This window comes from Delphinapterus leucas, chromosome 3 (assembly GCF_059928025.1).
Source record: "Delphinapterus leucas isolate spDelLeu-1000000601 "Yukka" chromosome 3, BTC_Dleu_Yukka2, whole genome shotgun sequence".
Lineage (NCBI taxonomy): Eukaryota > Metazoa > Chordata > Mammalia > Artiodactyla > Monodontidae > Delphinapterus > Delphinapterus leucas.
In genome coordinates, this window is record NC_143131.1 from 33,283,790 (window position 1) to 33,296,887 (window position 13,098).

The 13,098-nt window shown below is 39.1% G+C and overlaps 1 protein-coding gene across 1 annotated transcript in view; it reads right to left on the reverse strand.

Annotated features, from left to right (window-relative positions):
- Positions 1-13,098, reverse strand: part of LIFR (LIF receptor subunit alpha) — a 93,794-nt gene that overhangs the window by 70,315 nt on the left and 10,381 nt on the right. The gene's annotated exons all lie outside the window — the stretch shown is intronic.

A 13,098-nucleotide genomic window follows, 5' to 3' on the forward strand; every position in this document is an offset into this window, starting at 1 on the left:
CAGAAAGTGGGCATAGAGGGAACCTACCTCAATATAGTGAAGGCCATATACGATAAACCCACTGCAGATATCATTCTCAATGGTGAAACACTGAATGCATTTCTTCTAGGATCAGGAACAAGACAAGGATGTCCACTCTCACCACTATTATTCAACATAGTTTTGGAAGTCCTAGCCACAGCAATCAGAGAAATAAAAGGAATACATATTGGAAAAGAAGAAGTAAAACTATCACTGTTTGCAGATGACATGATACTATACATCGAAAACCCTAAAGATGTCACCAGAACACTACTAGGGCTAATCAATGAATTTGGTAAACTTGCAGGATACAAAATTAATGCACAGAAATCTCTTGCATTCGTATACATTAATGATGAAAAATCTGAAAGAGATATTAAGGAAACACTCCCATTTACCACTGCAACAGAAAGAATAAAATACCTAGGAAAAAACCTACCTAGGGAGACAAAAGACCTGTATGCAGAAAACTATAAGACACTGATGAAAGAAATTAAAGATGATACTAACAGATGGAGAGATATACCATGTTCTTGGATTGGAAGAATCAATATTGTGAAAATTACTATATTACCCAAAGCAATCTACAGATTCAGTGCAATCCCTATCAAATTACCCATGACATTTTTTACAGAACTAAAACAAAAAATCTTAAAATTTGTATGGAGACACAAAAGACACCAAATAGCTAAAGCAATCTGGAGGGAAAAAAACAGAGCTGGAGGAATTAGACTCCCTGATTTCAGACTATACTACAAAGCTACAGTAGTCAAGACAATATGGTACTGGCAGAAAAACAGAAACATAGATCAATGGAACAGGATAGAAAGCCCAGAGATAAACTCACGCACCTATGGTCAACTAATCTATGACAAAGGAGGCAAGGATATACAATGGAGAAAAGACAGTCTCTTCAATAAGTGGTGCTGGGAAAACTGGAGAGCTACATGCAAAAGAATGAAATTAGAACATTCCCTAACACCATACATAAAAATATACTCAAACTGGATTACAGACCTAAATGTAAGACCGGACATTATAAAACTCTTAGAGGAAAACATAGGAAGAACACTCTTTGACATAAATCACAGCGAGATCTTTTTTGATCCACCTCCTAGAGTAATGGAAATAAAAACAAAAGTAAACGAACGGGACCTAATGACACTTCAAAGCTTTTCCACAGCAAAGGAAAACATAAACAAGATGAAAAGACAACCCTCAGAATGGGAGAAAATATTTGCAAATGAATCAATGGACAAAGGATTAATCTCCAAAATGTATAAACAGCTCATGAAGCTCAATAGTAGAAAAACAAACAACCCAATCCAAAAATGGTCAGAAGACCTAAATAGACATTTCTCCAAAGAAGACATACAGATGGCCAAGAAGCACATGGAAAGCTGCTCAACATCACTAATTAGTAGAGAAATGCAAATCAAAACTACATGAGATATCACTTCACACCAGGAAGAATGGGCATCATCAGAAAGTCTACAAACAGCAAATGCTGGAGAGGGAGTGAAGAAGAGGGAACCCTCTTGCACTTGGTGGGAATGTAAATTGATACAGATACTATGGAGAACAGTATGGAGGTTCCTTAAAAAACTAAAAATAGAATTACCATATGATCCTGCAATCCCACTCCTGGACATATACCCAGAGAAAACCATAATTCAAAAAGACACATGGACCCAATGTTCATTGCAGCACTATTTACAATAGCCAGGACATGGAAGCAACCTAAATGCCCATCGAAGGATGAATGGATAAAGAAGATGTGCTACATATATACAACGGAATATTACTCAGCCATAAAAAGGAACGAAATTGGGTCATTTGTAGAGACGTGGCTGGATCTAGAGACTGTCATACTGAGTGAAGTAAGTCAGAAAGAGGAAAATAAATATCGTATATTAACGCATATATGTGGAACCTAGAAAAGTGGCACAGATGAACCGGTTTGCAGGGCAGAAATTGAGACACAGATGTAGAGAACAAACATATGGACACCGGGGGGAGAAATGTCGGGGGTGGGGGTTTGGGGGTGTGATGAATTGGGAGATTGGGATTGACATGTATACACGAATATGTATAAAATGGGTAACTAATGAGAACCTGCTGGATAAAATAAAATAAATAATAAACAAATTTTAAAAATGTATATTTCGTCATTCCTTAAGGACCTCATTTGAGTGGATTTGTGCAGATAAGCAAGCAATTGTCCAGTAGATGGTTAAACAGTAACTGGGAAGATACCTGGAAATACGTATTTAGAAGTCATCAGTTATAAGTGATGGTTAAAGCCACAAGAGTAGAGGATGCTGTTCAGTGAAGGAATGTGGGGTGAAGGAGCAGTGGGTTAAAGGAGTTCCACCAAGGATGTTGAGAAGGAATGGGGTCCTAATGGCATCTCAAGTCAGTGGAGGAAGGATTGTGTTATTTAATAAAAAGTGTTGGGACAATTGGTAGCATTTGGTGGGAAGAGGGGAAAGCTGGGCCCCTGACTCATATTGTTCACCAGAATTAATTTTATATGGATTAAACCTTAAAATGTTAAAAGGCTTAATTGTACTTGAAGACAATATAGGTGACAATTTATAAAATATTCACATGAGAAAGAGGTTTATAGTCAGAAACCATAAAGGACAAAATTGAGAAATATGACTTAATGAAAGTCAAACAGAAACCTCGCTAGAAAGTAAGAGAACTGGGAGATATATTTGCAATGTATATAACACAGTTAATATGCACATTGTGATATTTCTTTCTAATTGAGCAGTAAGGAACAGATTAATGCCTAATTAAAAAGGTAGACAAAAGATAGAATAAGCAGTGTACAAATAAAGCATTGTAACTCACCAATAAACATGAAAATGTATTTTGATTACGTAAGCAAGGAAATGAGATTTATGGCTAGCAGTTGGAAGAGATTAAAATTTAAAAAAAAAAGATAACCCTTGATAGTAGAGAGTGTGGGGAAGTGTGGATGGGGAATGGAGCTGACCCTTGATAGTAGAGAGTGTGGGGAAGTGTGGATTGGGGAATGGAGCTGTTCCTCATTCTTTTTGAAGGTGAGCTTTTATCATGTTTTTTTTCATGTTAAAAATCTCTTGACATGTTTCTGAACAAGAAGGAATGTTCTTCAGGTCGTTTCTTTACTACAATTTCACCTTTGTGATAGAAGGAAGAAACAAGTTCATTTGTCTGATAGACGCTTGTTGACATTTCTTGAAGGCTGTTGAAGTCACTCCTATTATAGCAGAGCTGAGGTGAGACATGAGTGGATAGATGTCCCTCTTTGGTGGGGTGGGGCTTCCAGGGGCCTCTGCAAGATGGGAAGCGTTGGCAAGTGGAGAATGTTGGTGGGTGGAAAGAGCCATTCCCTGGAGCTGTGGTTTGAGGAGAGGCCTGAGGCCTGTGGGAGTGAGGAAGTTTGGGGAGTCACCGGTCTTCAGCTGTACTGTGGAGTGCATGGAGGTAGCCCGCTGGTGTCCACTGGAAGGGCCTGGTCTACCAGGCAGAGCAGGGACTTGATGCTGGAGCAGCAGGGGCCTTCGAAGGGTTTTAAGCACCTGAGTGATGTGCTCCAATTTGTTATGACATGCTGAAGTTGATAACAAAAAGGTTCTTGAATGAACAGGGAAGTCCTCGCCGGAATGATGACCAAAACTGACAGAGAGGAATGTCAGGATCCCGAGAAACAAAAAATCTGGATGACAATGTACAAAAAATTCCTAGGACATTCAGAAAAACATAAGCTAGATTCTTATAACATAGCAAAGGTTGAATTTCAGTGTTATTCTCCTGCATGCACAAGGCAGACTAAAATATGATACTGGAATCCCTAAGCACTTGATCTGTCCTCTAATTTATATTCCAAACTTTCTTGGTTCATAGTGTCCTTAGTGTTTCATTAATGGTTTTTTTTGTTTTTGTTTTTTTTATAATACAGCAGGTTCTCATTAGTTATCCATTTGATACACATCAGTGTATACATGTCAATCCCAATCCCCCAATTCATCACACCACCATCCAGACCCCCTGCCGCTTTCCCCCTTGGTGTCCATATGTTTGTTCTCTACATCTGTGTCTCAATTTCTGCCCTGCAAACCGGTTCATCTGTGCCATTTTTCTAGCTTCCACATATATGCGTTAATATACGATATTTATTTTCCTCTTTCTGACTTACTTCACTCAGTATGACAGTCTAGATCCAGCCACATCTCTACAAATGACCCAATTTCGTTCCTTTTTATGGCTGAGTAATATTCCATTGTGTATATGTACCACTTCTTCTTTATCCATTCATCCTTCGATGGGCATTTAGGTTGCTTCCATGACCTGGCTATTGTAACCAGTGCTGCAATGAACACTGTGGTACATGACTCTTTTTGAATTATGGTTTTCTCTGGGTACATGCCCAGTAGTGGGATTGCTGGGTCATATGGTAATTCTATTTTTAGTTTTTTAAGGAACCTGCATACTCTTCTCCACAGTGGCTGTATCAATTTACATTCCCACCAACAGTACAAGAGGGTTCCCTGTTCTCCACGCCCTCTCCAGCATTTGCTGTTTGTAGAATTTCTGATGATACCCATTCTGACTGGTGTGAGGTGAAACCTCATTGTAGTTTTGATTTGCATTTCTCTAATAATTAGTGATGTTGAGCAGCTTTCCATGTGCTTCTTGGCCATCTGTATGTCCTCTTTGGAGAAATGTCTATTTAGGTCTTCTGACCATTTTTGGATTGGGTTGTTTGTTTTTCTACTATTGAGCTGCATGAGCTGTTTATATATTTTGGAGATTAATCCTTTGTCCATTGATTCGTTTGCAAATATTTTCTCCCATTCTGAGGGTTGTCTTTTTGTCTTGTTTAGGCTTTTCTTTGCTGTGGAAAAGCTTTGAAGTGTCATTAGGTCCCATTTGTTTGCTTTTGATTTTAGTTCCATTACTCTAGAAGGTGGATCAAAAAAAGATCTTGCTGTGATTTATGTCAGAGTGTTCTTCCTATGTTTTCCTCTAAGAGTTTTATAGTGTCCAGTCTTACATTTAGGTCTTGATTCCATTTTGAGTTTATTTTTGTGTATGGTGTTAGTGAGTGTTCTAATTTCATTCTTTTACATGTAGCTCTCCAGTTTTCCCAGCACCACTTATTGAAGAGACTGTCTTTTCTCCATTGTATATCCTTGCCTCCTTTGTCATAGATTAGTTGACCATAGGTGCGTGGGTTTATCTCTGGGCTTTCTATCCTGTTCCATTGATCTATGTTTGTTTTTCTGCCAGTACCATATTGTCTTGATTACTGTAGCTTTGTAGTATGGTCTGAAGTCAGGGAGTCTGATTCCTCCAGCTGTTTTTTTCCCTCCAGACTGCTTTAGCTATTTGGTGTCTTTTGTGTCTCCATACAAATTTTAAGATTTTTCGTTTTAGTTCTGTAAAAACTGCCATTGGTAATTTGATAGGGATTGCACTGAATCTGTAGATTGCTTTGGGTAATATAGTCAATACTTTCACAATATTGATTCCTCCAATCCAAGAACATGGTATATCTCTCCATCTGTCTGTATCATCTTTAATTTCTTTCATCAGTGTCTTACAGTTTTCTGCATACAGGTCTTTTGTCTCCCTAGGTAGGTTTTTTCCTAGGTATTTTATTCTTTCTGTTGCAGTGGTAAATGGGAGTGTTTCCTTAATTTATCTTTCAGATTTTTCATCATTATTGTATATGAATGCAAGAGATTTCTGTGCATTAATTTTGTATCCTGCAAGTTTACCAAATTCATTGATTAGCCCTAGTAGTGTTCTGGTGACATCTTTAGGGTTTTCGATGTATAGTATCATGTCATCTGCAAACAGTGATAGTTTTACTTCTTCTTTTCCAATATGTATTCCTTTTATTTCTTTTTTTTCTCTGATTGCCGTGGCTAGGACTTCCAAAACTATGTTGAATAACAGTGGTGAGAGTGGACATCCTTGTCTTGTTCCTGATCCTAGAAGAAATGCATTCAGTGTTTCACCATTGAGAATGATGTCTGCAGTGGGTTTATCGTATATGGCCTTCATTATATTGAGGTAGGTTCCCTCTATGCTCACTTTCTGGAAAGTGTTTATCATAAATGGGTGTTGAATTTTGTCAAAAGCTTTTCTGCATCTATTGAGATGACCGTATGGTTTTTATTCTTCAATTTGTTAATATGGTGTATCACATTGATTGATTTGCGTATACTGAAGAATCCTTGCATCCCTGGGAGAAATCCCACTTGATCATGGTATATGATCCTTTTAATGTGTTGTTGGATTCTGTTTGCTTCTATTTTGTTGAGGATTTTTGCATCTATATTCATCAGTGATATTGGTGTGTAATTTTCTTTTTTTGTAGTATCTTTCTCTGGTTTTGCTATCAGGGTGATGGTGGCCTCACAGAATGAGTTTGGGAGTGTTCCTTCCTCTGCAATTTTTTGGAAGAGTTTGAGAAGGATGGGTGTTAGCTCTTCTCTAAATGTTTGGTAGAATTCACCTGTGAAGCCATCTGGTCCTGGGCTTTTGTTTGTTGGAAGATTTTTAATCACAGTTTCAATTTCATTACTTGTGATTGGTCTGTTCATATTTTCTATTTCTTCCTGCTTCAGTCTTGGAAGGTTATACCTTTCTAAGAATTTGTCCATTTCTTCCAGGTTGTCCACTTTATTGGCATAGAGTTGCCTGTAGTAGTCTCTTAGGATGTTTTGTATTTCTGTGATGTCTGTTGTAACTTCTCCTTTTTCATTTCTAATTTTATTGATTTGAGTCCTCTCCCTCTTTTTCTTGATGAATCTGGCTAATGGTTTATCAATTTTGTTTATCTTCTCAAAGAACCAGCTTTTAGTTTTATTGATCTTTGCTGCTGTTTTCTTTGTTTCTATTTCATTTATTTCTGCTCTGATCTTTATGAGCTCTTTCCTTCTGCTAACTTTGGGTTTTGTTTGTTCTTCTTTCTGTAGTTCCTTTAGGTGTAAGGTTAGATTGTTTACCTGAGATGTTTGTTGTTTCTTGAGGTAGGATTATATTGCTATAAACTTCCCTCTTAGAACTGCTTTTGCTGCATCCCATAGGTTTTGGATCATCGCGTTTTCATTGTCATTTGTCTCTAGGTATTTTTTGATTTCCTCTTTGATTTCTTCAGTGATCTCTTGGTTATTCAGTGATGTATTGTTTAGCCTCCATGTTTTTGTGTTTTTTACGTTTTTTTCCCTGTAATTGATTTCTGATCTCATAGCATTGTGGTCAGAAAAGATGCTTGATATAATTTCAATTTTCTTAAATTTACTGAGGCTTGAGTTGTGACCAAAGATGTGATCTATCCTGGAGAATGTTCCATGCGCACTTGAGAAGAAAGTGTAATATGCTGTTTTTGGATGGAATATTCTATAAATATCAATTAAATCTAACTGGTCTATCGTTTCATTTAAAGTGTCTGTTTCCTTATTAATTTTCTGTTTGGATGATCTGTCCATTGGTGTTAGTGAGGTGTTGAAGTCCCCCACTATTACTGTATTACTGTCGATTTCCTCTTTTGTAGCTATTAGCAGTTGCCTTATTTATTGAGGTGCTCATATGTTGGGTGCATATATATTTATAATTGTTATATCTTTTTCTTGGGTTGATTCCCTGATCATTATGTAGTATCCTTCCTTGTCTCTTGCAACATTCTTTATTTTAAAGTTTATTTTATCTGATATGAGTATTGCTACTCCAGCTTTCTTCTGATTTCCATTTGCATGGAATATCTTTTTCCATCCCCTCACTTTCTGTCTGTATGCGTCCCTAGGTCTGAAGTGGGTGCCTTGTAGACAGCATATATACGGGTCCTGTTTTTGTATCCATTCAGCGAGCCTGTGGCTTTTGGTTGGAGCATTTAATCCATTCACGTTTAAGGTAATTATCCATATGCATGTTCCTATTGCCATTTTCTTAATTTTTTTTTTTTTTTTTTTTTTTTGCCGTACGCGGGCCTCTCACTGTTGTGGCCTCTCCCGTTGCGGAGCACAGGCTCTGGACGTGCAGGGTCAGCGGCCATGGCTGATGGGCCCAGCCCCTCTGCGGCATGTGGGATCTTCCTGGACCGGGGCACTAAGCCGTGTCCCCTGCATCAGCAGGCGGACTCTCAACCACTGCACCACCAGGGAAGCCCTGGGTTTGTTTTTGTAGGTCCTTTTTTTCTCTTGTGTTTCCCACTTAGAGAAGTTCCTTTAGCATTTGCTGTAGAGCTAGCTGGTTTGGTGGTGCTGAATTCTCTTAGCTTTTGCTTGTCTGTAACACTTTTGATTTCTCCATCAAATCTGAATGAGAAACTTTCCAGGTAGGATAACCTTGGTTGTAAGTTCTTCCCTTTCATCACTTTAAATATGTCATGCCACTTCCTTCTGTCCTGTAGAGTTTCTGCTGAGAAATCAGCTGTTAACCTTATGGGAGTTCCCTAGTATGTTATTTATTGTTTTTCCCTTGCTGCTTTCAATAATTTTTCTTTGTCTTTAATTTTTGCCAATTTGATTACTCTGTGTCTCGGCCTACTGCTCCTTGGGTTTATCCTGTATGGGACTCTCTGCCTTTCCTGGATTTGTGTGGCTGTTTCCTTTCCTATGTTAGGGAAGTTTTTAACTATAATCTCTTCCAATATTTTCTCCGGTCTTTTCTCTCTCTCTTCTCCTTCTGGGACCTCTATAATTCGAATGTTGTTGTGTTTAATGTTGTCGCAGAGGTCTCTTAGGCTGTCTTCATTTCTTTTCATTCTTGTTCCTTTATTCTGTTCTACAGGAGTGAAGTCCACCGTTCTGTCTTCCAGGTCACTTATCTGTTCTTCTGCCTCATTTATTCTGCTATTGATTTCTTCTAGTGTATTTTTCATTTCAGTTATTGTATTGTTCATCTGTTTGTTCTTTAATTCTTCTAGGTCTTTGTTAAACATTTCTTGCATCTTCTCGATCTTTGCCTCCATTCTTTTTCCGAGGTCCTGGATCATCTTCACTATCATTATTCTGAATTCTTTTTCTGGAAGGTTGCCTATCTCTACTTCATTTAGTTGTTTCTCTGGGGTTTTATCTTGTTCCTTCATCTGGTACATAGCCCTCTGCCTTTTCATCTCATCTAACTTTCTGTGAATGTGGTTTTAGTTTCACAGGGCTGCAGGACTGTAGTTCTTCTTGCTTCTGCTCTGACAAAATATTTTGATGCTACATATCCACTGAGATATTTCACAGATTTCTCAAAAAACTCCACTTGTGCAAAATAAACTCACCTTCTCTTCCAAACCTGCCCCGTGACAGGCCCATCTCCATTCATGGCACCAGTCTCTCCTGGGTCACACTCAACTCCTCCTCCTTCTCACCCTTCCCACCTACTCACCAGTTTTACATCCAAAAACACACCTTGACTCTCTGCCCTAGAACCTACCCCTACTTCCATTCCCACTGCTCTGGCAGGCCCTCATCAGCATCTCTGGCATAGGTCGTTCACATCAGTACTTAATTCATCCCATGGCCTCTGGCAAGGGCCTCCCACAGTCCATCTCTCACATGACTCACCTGGCTCTGAGCAGCATCTCCATCTAAGTCTCATCATTCATCCAAACTCCTGGCCAAATGTCTGGAGGCTGTCACACCAACTGCCCCTCTACTCCTGTCTTTGGGGCAGCTCTGGCTCTTGGCTCTCTCAAAGACCATCACGTCCAGATACTGGTGGTCTCTTCATGTTTCTGCTGCACTGTGGTGAATCTCCACTTTGGTCATTTATCATATCACACCAAGTATTACAAAGACTATTCTTTCCCTCCCTCCCACTCTCATTTCCCATTAATTATAAGTTCCCTAACAGCAGAGATTTGTCTTTCCAACATTCCTACATCTAAGAGGGCTTTACATGCACTACATATTCCAGATTCATTTAGTGAATTAAACAAATCCATCCAAATGACATCTTTGGTAAGGACTTAAAATATTTTGATAACACCCAGTTATTTCTTTACATTCTGAAGAGAAAGTTGAATGCTATGCTTTTGAATGCACCTGTCTGCTACAGATAAATTTATGAACAAAAAGCCAATATTGGATCAAATTGCTGGAGGCTTTTCACAAAATAGATGGAGTAAAACTATCCTTACTGCCCTTTCTAAACTCTAAGAGGAAAAAAATTGATAATTATGTAATCGTTTTGAGTGATTGAAATGTTGGTTTTAGCTAAGTTTACCATAATACAGAATTCATAAATACCACTTTTGAGATACCATGCACTGTTTACGTATTGTTTATTACAGGCAAGGCACTGTTTTAAGTTCTTCAAATGCAATATTGGATTTTAATCCCTATAACGACCTTATGGCGGTCCGTATCATCATTGTCCCCCTTTTTATAACACAGAACACGAGGCACAGAGAGGTTTTTGATGCTTGCTTGAGGTCCGGCAGCTAGACAGGGGCCAAACTTGTATTTAAATCCAGATCTGGCTATAAATCTCATCTCTAGACTATCACACTAAACTGAAAAACATGGAGCAGAAAACTCACTGAAGCAGAGTCAGGAATCCAGGGCTCCAGTCCCCACTCCACCACTGACTGGGTGGCAGGCATGAGACCTCGGGCAAATCCCTCACATCTCTAAAACCACACAGGTATGACCCAGGGCCTACTTTCCCCACTTCAAATGTCATAAGAAATTTATAGCTGTTTTCTTCTCAGGACACCTTGCTTGTCACATCTATGAACTCGGATATCTAGAATGTGAGCAGGAATGCTGCTCCCCCTACCCTGCCCAGCTGAGTGCCATTCCTGGCAGAAATACCACTTGCTTTACCAAGCCCTTCCAACCATTACAGTAGGACAAAGGTCAGGCAGTCGATGTCAGGAAACAAAACAGCCAACAGCTACCATCTTACTGTTCTCCTTCAAACTCAAAGTACACTTCCGATTGGTTAGCTCTTGACTCAGCATGTGTAAGCCCAGACATCCCCCGAGGGCCAGGCCGATGAAGGGGGTGACGCTGGCCACAGGAAACACAGTGAGGAGGACGGCAGGGCTGTGGTGGGCGGCCTCCAGCTAGCGCCTAACTCTTGTATTACCACCGGTTAGGAACATGCGCCCAGTGTAGTCACAGACTTTCAAGGTTTTCAAAAACAGCCAGAAATGCAGGGTTTTTTTTTCTTTAATGTGAAATCACCTTATTTTTAAATGCTGGCAACTAATTCCAATTTTTTCAAAAAAACAGTATGTGGGCCAAACAAAACACATTTGCAGGCCCAATAGAATTCTTGGAGCGCCAGTTAACAACCTGTTTCAAAATGTATGGGCGTGAAAAAATTCTTGTCTTGCTGTTGAAATAATCTCAAAATATAAACGGTTTGAAGACATATATTTCAGGGCACAGATATTGACCAAAATGTGCCTGAATGTTTTAACATTCTTTAGGGCTGGAATCTGAAAGTTCTGTTCTCCAAAAGAATTCGAATGGCTTTTTCTTTCTTTTTTTTTTTTAATAAATTTATTTATTTATTTTTGGCCACAATGGGTCTTTATTTCTGCGCGCAGGCTTTCTCTAGTTGCAGCAAGGGGGGCTACTCTTCGTTGAGGTGTGCGGGCTTCTCACTGCGGTGGCTTTTCCTGTTGTGGAGCATGGGTTCTAGGCACGCGGGCTTCAGTAGTTGTGGCACGCGGGCTCAATAGTTGTGGCTTGCGGGCTGTGGCGCGCAGGCTCAGTAGTTGTGGCACACGGGCTTAGCTGCTCTGCGGCTTGTGGGATCTTCCCGGGACAGGACTCGAACCCGTGCCCCCTGCATTGGCAGGCAGATTCTTAACCACTGCGCCACCAGGGAAGCCCCAGTGAATGGCCTTTTCTTGATTGGTCATATTATTCAATCCCAGATCTCAAAATCCTAAGCATCATTTTAGAATACAAATGCTTCTCAAAAAAACCAAAAACTAAAATAAAATCTTTAGCATTTGACCAGGGTTACAAGGTCTTCTAAGTATGTGGAAGCACAGCATTCACCTAACGTTTACTTGAGTCTTCTACATAAGATGGAACAGAGAATGAAAAATACAACAGAACCTGAAATAACTGTCATTTGTCAAAACTATCTTGGAAATGGGCATCTTATCAAGATAGCAGATTCTACAGACTAGAAACATGTGAGCCTGATGCTGATCCTGGATAAGATTACAGAACACATTAGGAAAGGGACCCTAATCCAATACACCCCAGCCCCACCTCACCCCCAACTTGACAAGGCCAATGAACTGGGAAAGCCAGCATCAGAATCAGACATGAAGTGTCTGGCTTTGAAGAAGACCTTTCCTGACGTCTGAGAGATGTTTATGAGCAAGATGAAGGTTGTATAAAAAAGAGTGAAGGGGGCTCTTTCACCACGTGATCAATGATACTCAAAGGGTGCTAATTAATCGATGATGCCAACCTGGACGAAGATTATGGACAGATGTGACAGAGTTCTGTTTTCTTAACATTTTCATTAATGAAATGGAGGAAGATACAGGAATCACATTTCTCAAATTTGTGGACCAAAAAATGGGCAAAGTAGCAAATATATTGTACATAATAATGAGGATGCTAACAAATTAATCTAACAAACTAATCCAATAAGATAAATTTAGCATTGATAATTTCAGGGTCCCAAATAAAATGGTTATGATGATGACAATAACACACAGAAAATAAACAAATACAGTTTGGAGGAGATATGACTTAACAGCAGCATGTGGGAAAAACACAAAAGACCGGTTAGTGAAATGGACCAATAATGTAATGTAACTGCCAAAATAACAAGAAGAGGGACAACTCTCTTGTCTCCTCATTTTATGATAATATCTAAAATCCTGTCCTCTGGTGGTATTAAAATTGAGGGATTCATTTTTAGTCTAAAAAATGAGTAAGTAGGTAATCTAACATTAAAGTATTATTAATATGAAACATAATCTATTATTGTTGTCTTTATTACTGTCCAAATTATTATAAATTCTTGCTTCAATATAAACCTTACTCAAAGTATTCTTATCCCTTCTCTCCATAGGTGCAACCTGCTCCCTATTGTTTTTCC